Source organism: Chinchilla lanigera, unplaced genomic scaffold (assembly GCF_000276665.1).
Source record: "Chinchilla lanigera isolate Chin_1 unplaced genomic scaffold, ChiLan1.0 scaffold00004, whole genome shotgun sequence".
NCBI classification, from domain to species: Eukaryota; Metazoa; Chordata; class Mammalia; order Rodentia; family Chinchillidae; genus Chinchilla; species Chinchilla lanigera.
Window position 1 is genome coordinate 5,630,806 of NW_004955405.1, and position 14,320 is coordinate 5,645,125.

The 14,320-nt window shown below is 38.7% G+C and overlaps 1 protein-coding gene across 2 annotated transcripts in view; it reads left to right on the forward strand.

Moving 5' to 3' along the window:
• Nucleotides 1-14,320, forward strand: part of Bmpr1b (bone morphogenetic protein receptor, type IB) — a 376,760-nt gene that overhangs the window by 222,635 nt on the left and 139,805 nt on the right. For both annotated transcript variants that reach the window (XM_013517414.1, XM_013517415.1), the window contains exon 4: nt 3,731-3,824. The gene's annotated coding sequence lies outside the window, so the exon portion shown is untranslated. The remainder of the gene's footprint in view (nt 1-3,730; nt 3,825-14,320) is intronic.

Below are 14,320 nucleotides of genomic sequence, written 5' to 3' on the forward strand. Positions count from 1 at the left end.
TTTTCTTTTGAAGATACCTAAGTAGAGTACAACAACTATTGATAATCTCCTACCTCTTTTGTCTGTAACTCACTATTATCTGTCCATTTGTTTTCCTGAGAAACTATCTTGTAGATAACAATATGTAAAACAATAACCATTGATAATTTCCTACCACTTTGTCTGTAATTTGGTAAGCCCCCCCCATTATTGTTATCCTTCTTTTACTCTTTTAAATTAAAAAAAAAAAAAATATCCAACCCCGAAAGTTAAACTGGGAAAGATTTATTTATTTATTTATTTATTTTTTCTGTACCGGGAATCGAACTCACGACCTTGCGCTTGTGCCACTGAGCTAAATCCCTAGCCCCAGAAAGATTTATTTAGCTGACAGTTTGTGTAGGTTTCAGTCCATGATCGGCCAGCTCCAAGGCAGGGTGGCATGGCAGAGGGGCAACAACAGTTCATGTTGGCAAAAGACAGCAAAAGCAACAAGAGCGAAAAAAGGGGAAACAAGCCTCTTTCTGCCCCCTTTATTTTATCCAGACTGCTGGGATTAGGGCAGTAGCAATCCGATCACCCACCGTTAATCCCAGCATTACACTGTGGATCAATCACAAATTCTAGATTCAGCTGCCTCTGTAAAAGCTCCATCTAAAAGTGCATGAGGCTTTAGGGGGAACATTTAGACACGAACCATACAGGGCATATGTGACTTTAATTTCATCCATTCATTCGATTTTGTTAGTCCTTTCTGCTAGCTTTAAATGCCCAGTATTAAAGTTCTTTTAGTTCCTCTAGAGAACTGTGGGATTTGGCCCTTTCAGTCTCTTCCGACTTGTGAGGGGTCTGCTTCATCCACTTCCTTGCCTGGCCCGGGCAGCCTGTCCCTCTTATCTATGTGGCCGATAGACAGTATGGGTACTGTAGTCTGGTCAGAGATTTGGGTTGAGGCCTGTTGTATAACTTACTGGTTTTATGACTTCAGTCAAGTCACTTAACTTTGAGCCTCAGTTTCTTCATGTCAATAAAGGCAAAAGCATAGCCATCTCAGGGTGTTTTTAGGTTTAGAAATATTTCTAAAGGCCCTGTGAGGTAGTAATTGACAAATGATAATCCTACCGCTGGACCACATGCTTCAGACAGGGGAAGTTCTCTGTGTGTCCTGGAGTCGGTTTCATGCTGTGCAGTTCTGTGGGTTTTGTCAGACGCACAAGTCTCACACTCACCGTCACAGCCTCACGCAGAGCAGTTGCCATGCCCTGAACACACCCTGTGCTGCACCTGCCCAGTCCTCACCCAGGAGACCCCGGGAAGCCAGGAACCTGCCGCTGTCTCCATGGTGCCGCCCTTCCAGGGTGTTACGTGGCTGGACGGTGTAGTGCCTCGTCTTTCCAGACTGGTTTGTTGCACTTAGCAGTTGAATGGGTCGTTTTAATGGGATCAGTCTCCAACTTCTCAATTTCTGCATGCACACTTTATTAATATTGATCCAGCTAAGAGCCATGGTTTATTAATGGCAGTTTTTCTCTCACTATAGAAGAAAAGCCTACCTTCCACCATCCCAAATCCTACCATAGTGTGTTGCCTTGGAGTCTTAGAAAATTACACAACTTAAAATTTTCAACTAATATGTTAAATTTTTATTGTAGAGGAATATGTTAGGGAGAATAATTAAAGTTATAAAGTAGATTACAGAAAGTTCTGTGAGGGAGTGAGTTGGAAATAAAGGTCAAGAAAATGGAATAAAATGTAAAACAAGATTTTTGGATGTTAAAAGACAAGCTATTTGGATAATGATTATATTAAATTATGGATTTAAATTCTATTGAATATATTTAAAATAGTTGATATATTTTATTTTAATGTCATCTTTTCCAATTGAGGAGAAACTAAATTTTTTGAAAGCACATACTTTATCATAGGTGAAAAATTGTAGCTGTTAGGTTGGTAATGTGTGAGGGTTACATAACTTCTCAAAAATATTTTAAGAGTCTGTGAAAAAAAATGAAGACTGGTAGCCTACCCTACTCTGTAAAATGCAAGTTTGTTAACTGGCTTATAAAATCCCTCATTACGTTCCTCCTTCTCTGATCCTTTTTCCTTCTTTTAAAATCACTATGCCCATGCCCTGTGTTCCAGAGAAGCACATCTGCAGTGCCATGTGTCCGTGCAGTCTGGAGGAGGAAGCCCCTATGGACGGTGCCTCCACTTGGCACTGGCTCAGCTGCTCCACCTCCTCTGCCTCCTGTAGCTTCACCAAGGTCTTCACTGCTGAACCTACCAGTTCTGCAGTGAACCCCTCCTTCCCCACCAGGAGACTGCCTTATAGGGGCTTTGGGAGTGACACTGAGTTTTATTTTCACCTCCTCAGCATCTAGCTAAATGCCTGTCCTGGCAATGAGTTAATTTATTGGACAAGTATTATTAAGCAAGAAAGATGGATTTCAGTGGCTTGAAAATTAAGTGTTATACATTATTTTTGTCCGTTACACTGTGAGAGGCTCTTTTGTTTTACACTAGTTGACTTTCTGGCTGTGTACATTTATGTGTACATTTGTGTACATTTATTGCTAAGGGTTTCAATGCAGAAGAATCTAAAAGTGGCTAAGAGAATCTTGGTCCTCGTAGGAGGAGTTCAGCTGTGGAGCAGGAAGGCAGGAACGTTAGTTTTGGATCTAAGGAATTGGCAAATGACATTCTAAAGAGTAGAGCTCCATTTACATCTGTAAAATAAGTGGCCAGATTATTTCCAAAGATTCCTCCACCTTTGATTTAGTTGAGATAAAATTTTAATGAGGCAAACAAATGATAATCGTTGGCAAAAAAGTAAAAAATGTGGACCTGATGTACCTTGATCATTCATATTGTGAACATGCAGGTGCACGTGTAGCTAGCAGGGCTCTTACTTGTATCACCTGAATACTACAGTGCCTTGGCTTAGATTTTGTCACCAATCTAAAAAAAATAGTAAAATAAATGAAATTGTCATGATGATTACAAGTCAAATATGTTGGGTGTTGATTCACACGTTTTCAGATTACAATTTGTTTATTTTGCCGCACACATAATTTTCTGACCAATATTATAATTTCCCATGGGTTTCTATCATTCTGGAAGGAACTTGTTTCATAACATCTCACTGTAGCAGTTAGTCACTGAAGCCTTATTTTAATGAGGAGCAATATTAAAACAGTTACACAAGTGTTATCTGGTTTTGGCCATTCCTGATATGTAATACGTTTTATAAAGCGTGACTGAGTAACATTTTAGGATGACTCTAAAGGGTTTAGGGAGTGTGGTGTTTGGCCAGAACAAAGGCGGTGCTTCTTGTCTTCCTCTCCTCCAACCCCCTTTCTCCACCTGCTTGAGCAAAGCTGTATTTCTTTTGACAAACCTCATAATTGCCCTTCTGTGCCTGATTTGGGCCTCAAGAAAGACCTATAGCATCTGTAAAGCTGGCAGCGAAATGGTATTTCCAGGCAGGCACAGGGCTGCTGGGTAGTGAGCCAATCCACAGCTTTGTCTGAGCAGCTGAGAACTTTGCTGGCTATGACCACGGTGTTCAGTAACACAGACCTGTACCATGCGCAGGGGAAGCGCTCGCAAGTGTGAGGGTCAGTATTTATAGACCACTACGTAGCTGCCCTGCAGAGGGACGCAGAGGGCAAGAAGACAGACCGCAGTGGAGGAACTTTAATTTCCAGTGTTTTCTGAAGACAAAAAATCCTCCATTCTTTTTCCCTGTCAGGTTCAGACTTCTGCTGAATCATAACCATTTGGCACTGAGCTATGACAAGAGAGGAAACAAAAAGTTAAACCAGCAAGCCTGCGTGCGCGAGAAGGTAAGTAATCCGCCGGTGGCGTCTTGTGGGTGCTGTAAACTCCGTCCCTGCTGCTGCTCCGCACCAGCGAGCAGAGGGGTGTGTGGCGCTGGGGCTGCCAAGGAGGGGCTGCTGCTGAATGTTCTCAGAGGCAGTGCAGCGTGTGTGCAGTGTGTGTGCTGTGTCCGTGCACAACGCACTTCGTGTGGGGTGAGGACAGCTCTCAGCACTAACTTCAGGCTGTGTCCTGTCAATAAGTTTCTCTCTCCATTCTCCCAGACTTGGAGTCTTCCAGTTGGTAAATTCTTCCTTATTTTTCTATCAGTATTAAAACATCAGTATCAGCACAGTGTAGAGTAGTGAGTGGTGCAGAAAGAGAGTGGAGGGGAAGAGTTCAGGTGAGTGTGTGAGGACAGAGCAGTGTCACAGTGTGGAAGTGGTGAACGCGAGCAGCGTGGGGTCCTTTCTTCTTGGACCTAAGGATTTTAAGCATCTGGGAGATGGTCGCTGCCTGCTCAAGTGACTTGCTACTGGTTTTTTAAGATTCCTTACTAAATATTGAAGTAAAAGTAGTATCTCTTGTTGCATATTACATTGTCTTTCATGGCGTGTAGCACTTTAAACATGTTTCTGTGGATGCTTATAGTTCTATAGTATGTTCCTTTATCATTATTATTCTTCATATCCCACACTATCATTCAAAACAGTAGTGCAGAAGGAGTTAGGAAGAAAATAGTTCTCTATATTTTTTTCTGACTTAGAACACACTTGAAATGTGTACACCTTTTTGCTTTTGTCTATTACCTATTGATGAGGAAGTCAGTGTCTTGCTTTGCTAGAACTATGGAACTAACTAGAAGAAATTACTGACAGAATGAAAGTTTTCTTGTTTTTTAGATTGTGGAACCTTTAACATTAGTATGATATTTAACCATTTTTAGGTTAGGTCACATATGATGAGATAGTTTCAAAAGATTTTATGTAATATATATTTAAAGGCAAAAATAACATTAATGTTGCTATAGAACTGTCTCCTAACATAGTTTTTGTTAGGGCTGCTGTGCTGAGACCAGCTTTTTCTAAGATGAGCTAAATCTGATCAAAAAGCTGGTGGAAGAGGTCTACATGTAAAATACACCTCTTCATGTGAGGCCAGTAATTGGACAGCATCACTTTTATTGAATGCAGATACAGTTTTTTAAATGGTACAAAATGATTCAAAGTAGAATTTATTAACTCATGAATGCTTTGACGCTAACCTGATTCATATGTAAATGTAAGTATATCTTAACATTTAATGTTCATTTTATCTTCTCAATCAAGCTTTCCTCTTGTATTTTGAAGCTGTTTACAAATTTATTAATGGGGTTTCATTTGGAGTTTTGACTACATGTTTATTTTAAAAATGCAACTGTGGTTGATCTAATTGGGCGGTCCCCAGTTGAAGAACTTGCCTAGCTGCAGACATCAATAGATTTTTTCTTTGCTACTATCTTTGGGTAATATGTCATAGTCAAGAATATGGTTTCAGTTCTTTATTCACTATGTTTTATATTTGCTTTATATGTTGTATAAATATATCTTGCTCTTTCTTATCCCTTTTTACTGGTTTAAATTTTATTCCTTCTGGTGACTTATTTCTGAAGTACCATGCTGGAACTTTGGGCAGAAAGCAGGGTAAATAAATCACAATAATATATGGAAACTAAAGAATGTTTTCCCTTCAAACAGGAGAAGAGGGCTGGGGATTTAGCTCAGCGGCACAGCGCCTGCCTGGCAAGCGCAAGGTCATGAGTTTGATTCCCGGTACTGGAAAAAAAGCCCCCTCCCAAAAAAAACAGGAGAAGAGAAGTAGATGACTATGGTATTATGTGATAATATCCAACATGGATTTTATATTGGTTGAGTGTTTTAAACCTTGAAATACCTTGTCAGTATTATTTTGGGCTTCATTGTCAGTCCTGATATTGATTATTTATCATACTCGTAAATAACATTTTTATGCGGTAGGGCTTTTGTGTTATGTGTCAAGTACCTATTGAAACAAGGAGAGTGGATTTAGCTTGAAATGTTATTATTCGTTTCCTAGTGGCTCCCACTCCATCTGCCACACCCTTCCAGGGACCACCTCCTGCGAGACAAATGCATTGCTTTCCTGCAGCCACCCTCTCCCCAGACCCCCAGGCCTCTGTTCCTCTTTCTTGCTATTGTGTCTCTTTGATTGAGCTGCTGCTTGTGTTTTGTGTTCATTTTCTGCCATTCCTTTTCAAATATGATCTATGTCCCTCTTTTCAACCCAAAAATCATATTCCTCTTTCCCTTTGTTTCATGTTCCAACAGCATTCAACATTCTGACCTTTTGTATTTCTTAAAACAATCCTTGCCATGTTGACTCTCTCTGGAGTTATGTTTCTCTCTTCACCTTTTTTGGTGGAGGGGCAGTACTTGGAATTGAACCCAAGGTCTTCAGACGGAGCTTCATCTCTACCCACTCCTCTGACTTTTTATGTTTTTATTTTGAGACAGGATCTCAGTAAGTTGCTAAGTTAACTAGGCTGGGCTGGAACTTGCCAACCTCCTGCCTCAGTCTGTCAGAGGGGTACAGGGATGAGCTCCCACATCTGCTTCTCTCTGCAGCCTACAAACTTTCTTAACCTCTCCTCTAAGGTTCAGCGGAGGCCTCCGTCCCCAGCACCCTGCATGGTCTACTCAGCTCTGATGCTTGGCCTTCCATAAGCATTTGTCCCAGTGCTTTGTAAAGTTTTATATTATCATGGTTTGTGTTACTTTTTCTACATAAGACTGTAGTTATTTGTAGCCAGGTTTTAAGTTTGTTCTTTTATGTGACCATAAATTTTCCAGAATTTGAAACAAAACGTATTAATGCATTTTAAAATATAGATTAGATGGATGGAAAGTGTTTTTTGTTGTTGTTGTTTGCTTTTGTTTTTTAAGATAGTCTGACTGTGTAGCCAAGGCTGGCCTTGAACTCACAGTGATCCTATTGCCTCAGCCTCCCAAGTGTGCACCAGCATGCCTGGCAATAGTGCTTTTTAAAAGAAGTATTTTGTTTCTCTTTCTAGTGTCAGTCAGAAGAATATGCGTGTATTTGTGTACATTGGTCCAAGTAGATATTTGCTGAACAAAAGTGCAACATTATATTGGTTAGAAAATGCAGATTCAGAACAACATCTTTTACTTAATTAATTTGATGGAAATGTCAGTATAACTAGCTAGTCGCCGCTGGCTTGCGGTCCTCTATGATAAACTGAAAGATGCCTCGGCAAATGAGGCTGCGTCAACCTCCTGAAGGGCCCAAGAACACCTTAGGTGAGAGTCCACCCTCACCTTCCTGGAGGGTGAGAGTGAAGTTGCCCCAGCGTTACTGATAAAGAGTACCTTTAAGTTTTATTTGCTGCTAAAGAGACAGGGATTTAAGGAAATAATAGGAAATCATGACTTAAGAATTCCCAAACCTGAAAGGTGATACTCCATTTCAGTCAAAAGAAGAATTTGCTTCTCAAAATAGAAATGTTGAAAGAAAAGGAAGTCAGTGTTTAAAGAAGTGGTTGAGAAATAGCAGCTGTTTCTTTCAGCTCTGATACTCATTAAAAATAAAATTTGTCTATGTTTTACTTATCTATCATACATAAAGTGCTTACTTTATATATGGAAACTTTCTATACCAGGGACACATGTAAAATTTCATGCTAAATTTAGAGGAATTTAAAAATTTTCTTATTTTGATTATTTTTACTTCTCTGTGTAATCTACCAGCACTTTCCACTACTATTTAAGTCTTATAAACCCCTTCCAGACATTGAATGTGACTCTTTTGTTTGTTTAACCTTGAGTTGTATCTGTCTCAGGAATGAAAACAAGACTGGTGTTTTCATAGAAAAATTTGGCAACCTTTTAATTGCTTGGAATTGTCCATAATTTAATTTGAAATTCCTTTTTGCATATATTTTGCCCACATAACTACCTAATGGTAAAACTGATATGGAGAAAGTTCTTTACCAAAAAGTTCAAGCTATAAATTTTATAGATGTTACTGGCATATCCAACAATATGTGTGTTACAAGACTGGGAAAGTGGAGATTTCTTTGAGTGTAGATATAGAAACATACAGAGTTTCTGTTAGACAGTGAGGACAGAAACCCAAGCTTGCCCCCATGTTAAAGATTACAGCAAAAACAAACATGGTCTAAAAAGCACCACTACCACCAAGAAAAGGTTGGAATGAGGCATAAAAGATTTTACCAAGACAGTAAAGTCTTATTCTTAGCAGCTTACCTTGCCAGTCAAAGTTTTTTTTGTAACTATGGTTGGCATAGAGTTAGCGAATAGAAGAGGAAATTAATTATGGGAGTAGAACCTTAAAGTCCTTCTTCAGCTTTTTCATGTTTTTTTGTTTTTTTTTTTTTTTTGGTTTTTCTCCGGTACCGGGAACCGAACTCACGACCTTGCGCTTGCCAGGCAGGCGCTTTTGCCGCTGAGCTAAATCCCCAGCCCCTTTTTCATGTTATAGATGGGCAGTTGAGGCACAAATGGGTAATGTAACTTGCCAAATACAAACTTGTAAAGTACCTAGTTAAGCTTTGGATTTTAAAAAAGAAACATAAGGCCAGTATGTTATTAATGTAGCTTTTCTTATTTGGTTGCAATTGCTTTGCTTTTATTCTGCACATTGCACTTAAAGCTTAATCTGTTGTATCTCTATATTTTGTATTGTATTAGACTCCTTTGCATTATTTCTTAATTCCTGGAAGTGAAAGCTACTAGTTCTTAACCTTAAGTGAGAAGGAGTATTTTTTTTACTTAAAAAAATACTTTAAATATCTCTTTTCTAACAATAGATAGGCTGGTTTTGCTGTTTTGTTCAGTAGAACAGTCCCAGGTATGGCCTTACAACCTTTCTCCTTGCTGCAAACATGGCAGGATGTTGGTCAGCTCCCCCTTGGTGTGACAGAGTACCTGGGATAGATGACCTCAAGAGCAAAGATTTATTTCATTGATGATTTCAGTTCGTGGCTGGCTGGTTCCATTGCTGTGGGCCTGAGCTGAGGCAGAACATGGTGGAAGGATGTGGTGAGGTAAAGCTGCTCCCCGCACGGCAGCTGGCAGCAGAGCTTGAGGGAAGGAGCCAGAGGAGAAAGGGGAGGGCCCAGTTGCAGTCCCAAGGTCTTGCTCCCACAGTCCAGTCCCTTGAAGAGACCCTTCCTCCTGTTTCCTCTAAACAGTGCCGTCAAATCAAGATCCTCTCACCGATGAGGTTAGAGTGCTACTGGTCCAATCATGTCCTGAGAGCCCACAAGCAACCCAGTTTTTCTGGGGGACATTTTAAACCTAAATTGTAACAGCAAATAATCCTGAAGCAAAAAGTAAACCATGAAACATGCTTTACACTCTGATCGTATCTGAAGCTTTCTCTTAGGGAATGCATTGTTATGTTTGTTGTATAACTTTGAACATGATTGTTTATTGTAATTGACAAAAGGAAAGAGCCTTGAAAAAAACCAAACTCCGAATCACATATTCCTCGCCAGTTTGTACTGACTTGCATTTAGGATCTTTCAGAATGTAAATGAAGAGATAGAGATGGGTAAACCAAGCTTACTTTGCATACAAATTCTTCTAGTACATATGTCTTTGCTCTTCCATTCCCGTCTCCACCACTCCACAGGAACTCAGACTCTTTAGCCCCTCCCATGCTTATTAATATTAAGGTCCCTCTTAAGAGAGGCTTTGAGCAGATAGCTGAAGGCTCATCTCAACTTCAGCCTTTAGTTTCTGTACTGCTCCGCGCCCTCCTCTCTCCTGGAGCTGTCTGAGGGACTGTCAGTCAGCACCTCCCAGCCAGTGAAGAAACTCTGAGCCTTTGAATGGGACAATGCCTTACACGTTGGCTATGCATTCCCCATGTTTTTAACTTCTTCTATTTCCAGAGATTTATAATTTCTAAATCTTTGCTAATGATACAAGAAAATGGTATTGAACTTGAACCTAAGTGGATTATTAGTTATTAGAAATTTTATAATTTATCACTGATCTATGTATATGCTTATTTTTTCTCTCAGGAGCTATATTTCTCTCTTTGGCCTACATTAGTTCTTTTTTTTTTATTAAATGGAAGGGTATTTATTCTTTTCTGAGTGCTGTACCTCTGAGCTACACTCCTTAGGATTTTAATTCTTTAAAGACAACTGTTTTCACAAGCTTTTGGTTATTCTTTGATTTTGTATGTTTTGAAATATGGGTATATTCTGAAATAGTATTATTTTTAAAGCTAATTAGTATTTCCTCCATCTCTTTTGAAAGTTAGAAAGCTCTTTTATATCCAGAAATAGGAAAAAATTTCTACATTTTCATTGTTTACTAATACTATGATCCACAAATACTTTGAAAACCAAGTACTTGAGTATTTTTTGAGTAATTCTCCTTTTCCACATATTTCGTGAATTCATCTTATTATCCTATGGTACCAATTGAGGTCTTTGTGCTCTCAATTTTTATTTCCTTTAAAATTTCAGCAGTTTGGCATACAATTTCATGTTTCTTGTTAATTGAGGTTTAAGCATTGGAACATGTTAGGGTGTTGTTGCATTTAACTTGGCACGTCTGTCAGAGTTAGTGCAGACAGGCAGCTGTGCATGTTCCTTATGTTAAAGCAAGAGCTAGTAAGAATATCATGTGATTCTCTTATATGAGAAAACCAAAGTATAAAGGAAGAGCAAAATAAAAGATAATAGGAAGGAGGAAAATAGATCTTTCGCAAAGGTGATGAGGAGAGAGAGAAGGAAAGGGAGGTGAAGAAAGGGGTTGGGGTGCATTGTGTACATGCACCAACTTCTCACAGGGAGTGTAAACATGATATACTACAAACACTGACATGCAGAGCAGTGCAGTCTGTGTAAGAACTTGTGCATTAATAATACTCACTATTAATCAAGGGTGTCTGTGCATATAATTCCGTTTATCTTTGCATTAGTTCTTTCTGTGACTTATTTTTTTTTTTTAGAATTAAAAGAACTGAGATGCCTCCCCCCGCCAAAATGGAAAGTAACTTGGTCAACCTTGCATAGCTAATAAGTGGTAAGGTCATGCTATAAACTCAAGTCTTGCCAAAGTCTATCTTTCAAGGAAATATTGCAAATAGAAATTACACTTTTTGCTATAAATAGTGACAATAGTTGTTGGTCAACAGGGGTCAGATATCAAGAATCTCCCAGCTTGGATCTCTGCAAGATGTGAGCTCAGAAGCAATGGCTTTCCAAGTATAGAAGAAAACCAACAAAACGAGTGATATGTAGAGCTTTTTATTATTTGGGAGTAGCACTGGATTCCCAGCATGGAAAGAAATAGCCCTGACCTTGAAATCAGTTTGGAAGCAGCTAACAAATTCTTTTAACTTTCTCAGATCTTAATACTCCTTGGTATTGATCTCACCATTTTCTCCCATCCTGAGCCCACCGAACCTTCAGTCCCTTCTCAGCTTAGCTGAGACTTTCCTCCCTCACCCGTCTGCTGAGGACTGCAAAGCTGGGCAGGCAGCTCACTGGCTCTGCAGGGCTTACCATTCTGCTGAGAATCTCCTTCTGGACCACGAGTTACACGCGGGGGAGAAATGAGTCCTTCTAACTGGAAGACTTTGCTGTCATCTCTATTTTAAGATACTTAGTTAAGAGACTCAAGTTTATTACTGCGGTATCAATCTCTAGGACTGGAAAAGGAAAGGAAATCCTGGCTATTTTTGTACCACTAGAACTCAAGACTTATATACTAATTGCTTACCCAGAATGATGGACAAGGGGACAACATAATCTGGTATAAATGGACATACTTCATAAACACCACTTATGTGTTTGTTAGTGGGAGTCCCTATTCGAGAGGAGAGTTTCTGAAAAGAAATCATTTATACTGATTTCTTGTTATGTATTTGACCAGCACAATATAATTTGTCCTGTTTGCTTCTCTAACACAGGCAATATTTTTTATTATTATTTTTATTTTAAAGAGAATAAAAAAAACAAAATAACAACATAGACAAAAATAAAACAAAGCAAAAGCAGTAAAAATGATCCAGGTTTTCAAAACAAAATGATAGGAATTAACAGTTATTATTATATTACATATTGTTATCTTCAGCGAAGTTGCTCAGAGTACCAGATGTAAGAATGTAAGATTGATCAAACCATTAAAGAGAATAAAAAATAATAAAAAAAAATTAGAAATGATTCAGTGCTTCACTAAGCAAGATGGTGGGAATTCAGCAATGGTTTTTATATTGCATATTGTTGTCTTCAGTTTAGTTGTTTAGATTACCAGATATAAGCAGGCAAAATTGGTCGAAAAATTTAACTGTTAACTATTCCTTTCAGTAAACCATTAGACATCAGCAATGCAGTTATCCCAACTATCCTTCCTTTCTTTCATCCATCCATTCATCTATCCATCCATTCATCTATCTTCCCTTCCTTCTTTTTTTTCTCCTTTCCCTCATCCTGGTTGTTCCTTCCCTTTGAGGAATTTTTTTCCCTTTCACAATATCTATTGTGCCTTTTGGGTTTTATTTACTCTTTTTCTGATGTCCTCTTCAATCTGCTTTTCAGAGTACTATAATTTTCATTGTAGAGATCTTTCATTTCCTTGGTTAGGTTAATTTCCAAATATTTAATTTTTCTTGATGATATTGTGAATGGTATTTTCCTACTTTCTTTCTCAGTTGATTCATTATTGATGTACAGAACATGCTGATTTTTGTGTGTTGGTTTTGTATCCTGTTACGTTGATGAATTTATTAATTCTGGGGGGTTATTTGGTAGAACTTTTTGGGTCTATGTAGAGGATCATATCATCTGTAAATAATGATAATTTGACTTCTTCCTTTCCTATACGTATTCTTTTTATTTATTTCTCTTGCCTCATTGCCCTAATGTTTTTAGTACTATAATCAACAGGTGCAGTGACAATGGACATCCTTATCTTGTTCCTGATTTTAGAGGGAGAGGTTTCAGTTTTCCCCCATTTGATATGTTAGCAGGTTTGTCATAAATGGCTTTTATCAGATTGAGATAAGTTCCTTCAATAAGTATCTTCTTTAGGGTTTTTATCGTGAACAGATATTGGATTTTGTCAATGGCTTTTTCTGTTGAGATGATCATGTGATTTTTGTCCTTGCTTTTGTCTATGTGATGTATTACACATATTGATTTGCATATGTTGAACCTTCCTTTCACCCAGGGATGAAGCTTACCTGGCAGTGATGTTTGATCTTTCTAATGATGTGTTGCCTTTGGTTTGTCAGTATTTGTTGAAGACTTCTGTGTCATGTTTATCAAAGCAACTGGCCTGTAGGTTGTTACTTAGTAAGCCCTTGTCTCATTTGGGAATCAGGGTAATCCTGGCTTCCCAGAATAAGGTTGGGAGTATTCCTTCTCTTTCAATTTCATGATGAAGTTTGAGGAAAATTGGCATTTGATCCTCCCAGAAGTTCTTGCAGAATTCAGTGCTAATTCCGTCATCCCTGGACTTTTCTTATTTGGTACATTTTTATTGTTGAAATTTCACTGCCTGTCACTAGAATGTTCAAAATTTTTTATCTTCTTGGTCGGTGTGGATAACTCTTATGTCTAGGAATCAATCCATTTCTTCTGGATTCTCCAATTTATTGGTGTACAGATTTTTTTTGTTGTTGTTGTTTTTGGTTTTTTTTTTTCCAGTACCGGGAATCGAACTCACGACCTTGAGCTTGCCAGGCAGGCGCTGTGCCGCTGAGCTAAATCCCCAGCCCCTGGTGTACAGATTTTTGAAGCTGTTACGAATAATCTGGATTCTGGGCTGTCAGTTGTGATTTACCTTTCTAATTTCTAATTGCCTTGATTTGAGTCTTTTCTCTCCTGTTTTGGTAAGACTAGGTGAGAGAGCTGGACGTGGTGTGGTGCATGCCCATAATTCCAGTACTCAGAAGGCTGAGACAGGAAAATCGCCATGAGTTTGAAGCCAGCCTGGGTTACATAGTGAGACCCTGTATTAAAACCTATTTCATAACATGCTAAGCCTTCTTTGACTAACTGGTCATTAATACTAGTAGGAGTCATTCCAGGAGCACCAAGGGAATCAAAGAGCTCAACCAAGAGTACGTTATCTTCTGGAATTTCAATGACTTTTGCACGGTACCAAATTCCATCTTCAAATTAGGTACATGGGCTTGATCTTAACCTAGACAGACAATTTCCAAAATTTCCCCACCTTCACTTCCATACGATTCCTTACTTGTCTGTAATAGCAGTAAAAAATCCAGGTTCTCTACCAACTGAAGATAGAAGTCAGTAGGACTATTTATATAACTGTAACATCTGTCCTTTCTTTAGGCAAAATATATATATAACTGTAACATCTGTCCTTTCTTTAGGCAAAATAGGTGGGTGATAGCATAAAGTCCTATTATTTTCAGTGCGACTTCTTGGTGACTGTGGCCTAAACCTTGCTAGTTCCATGAAAACTAATGCATCTCT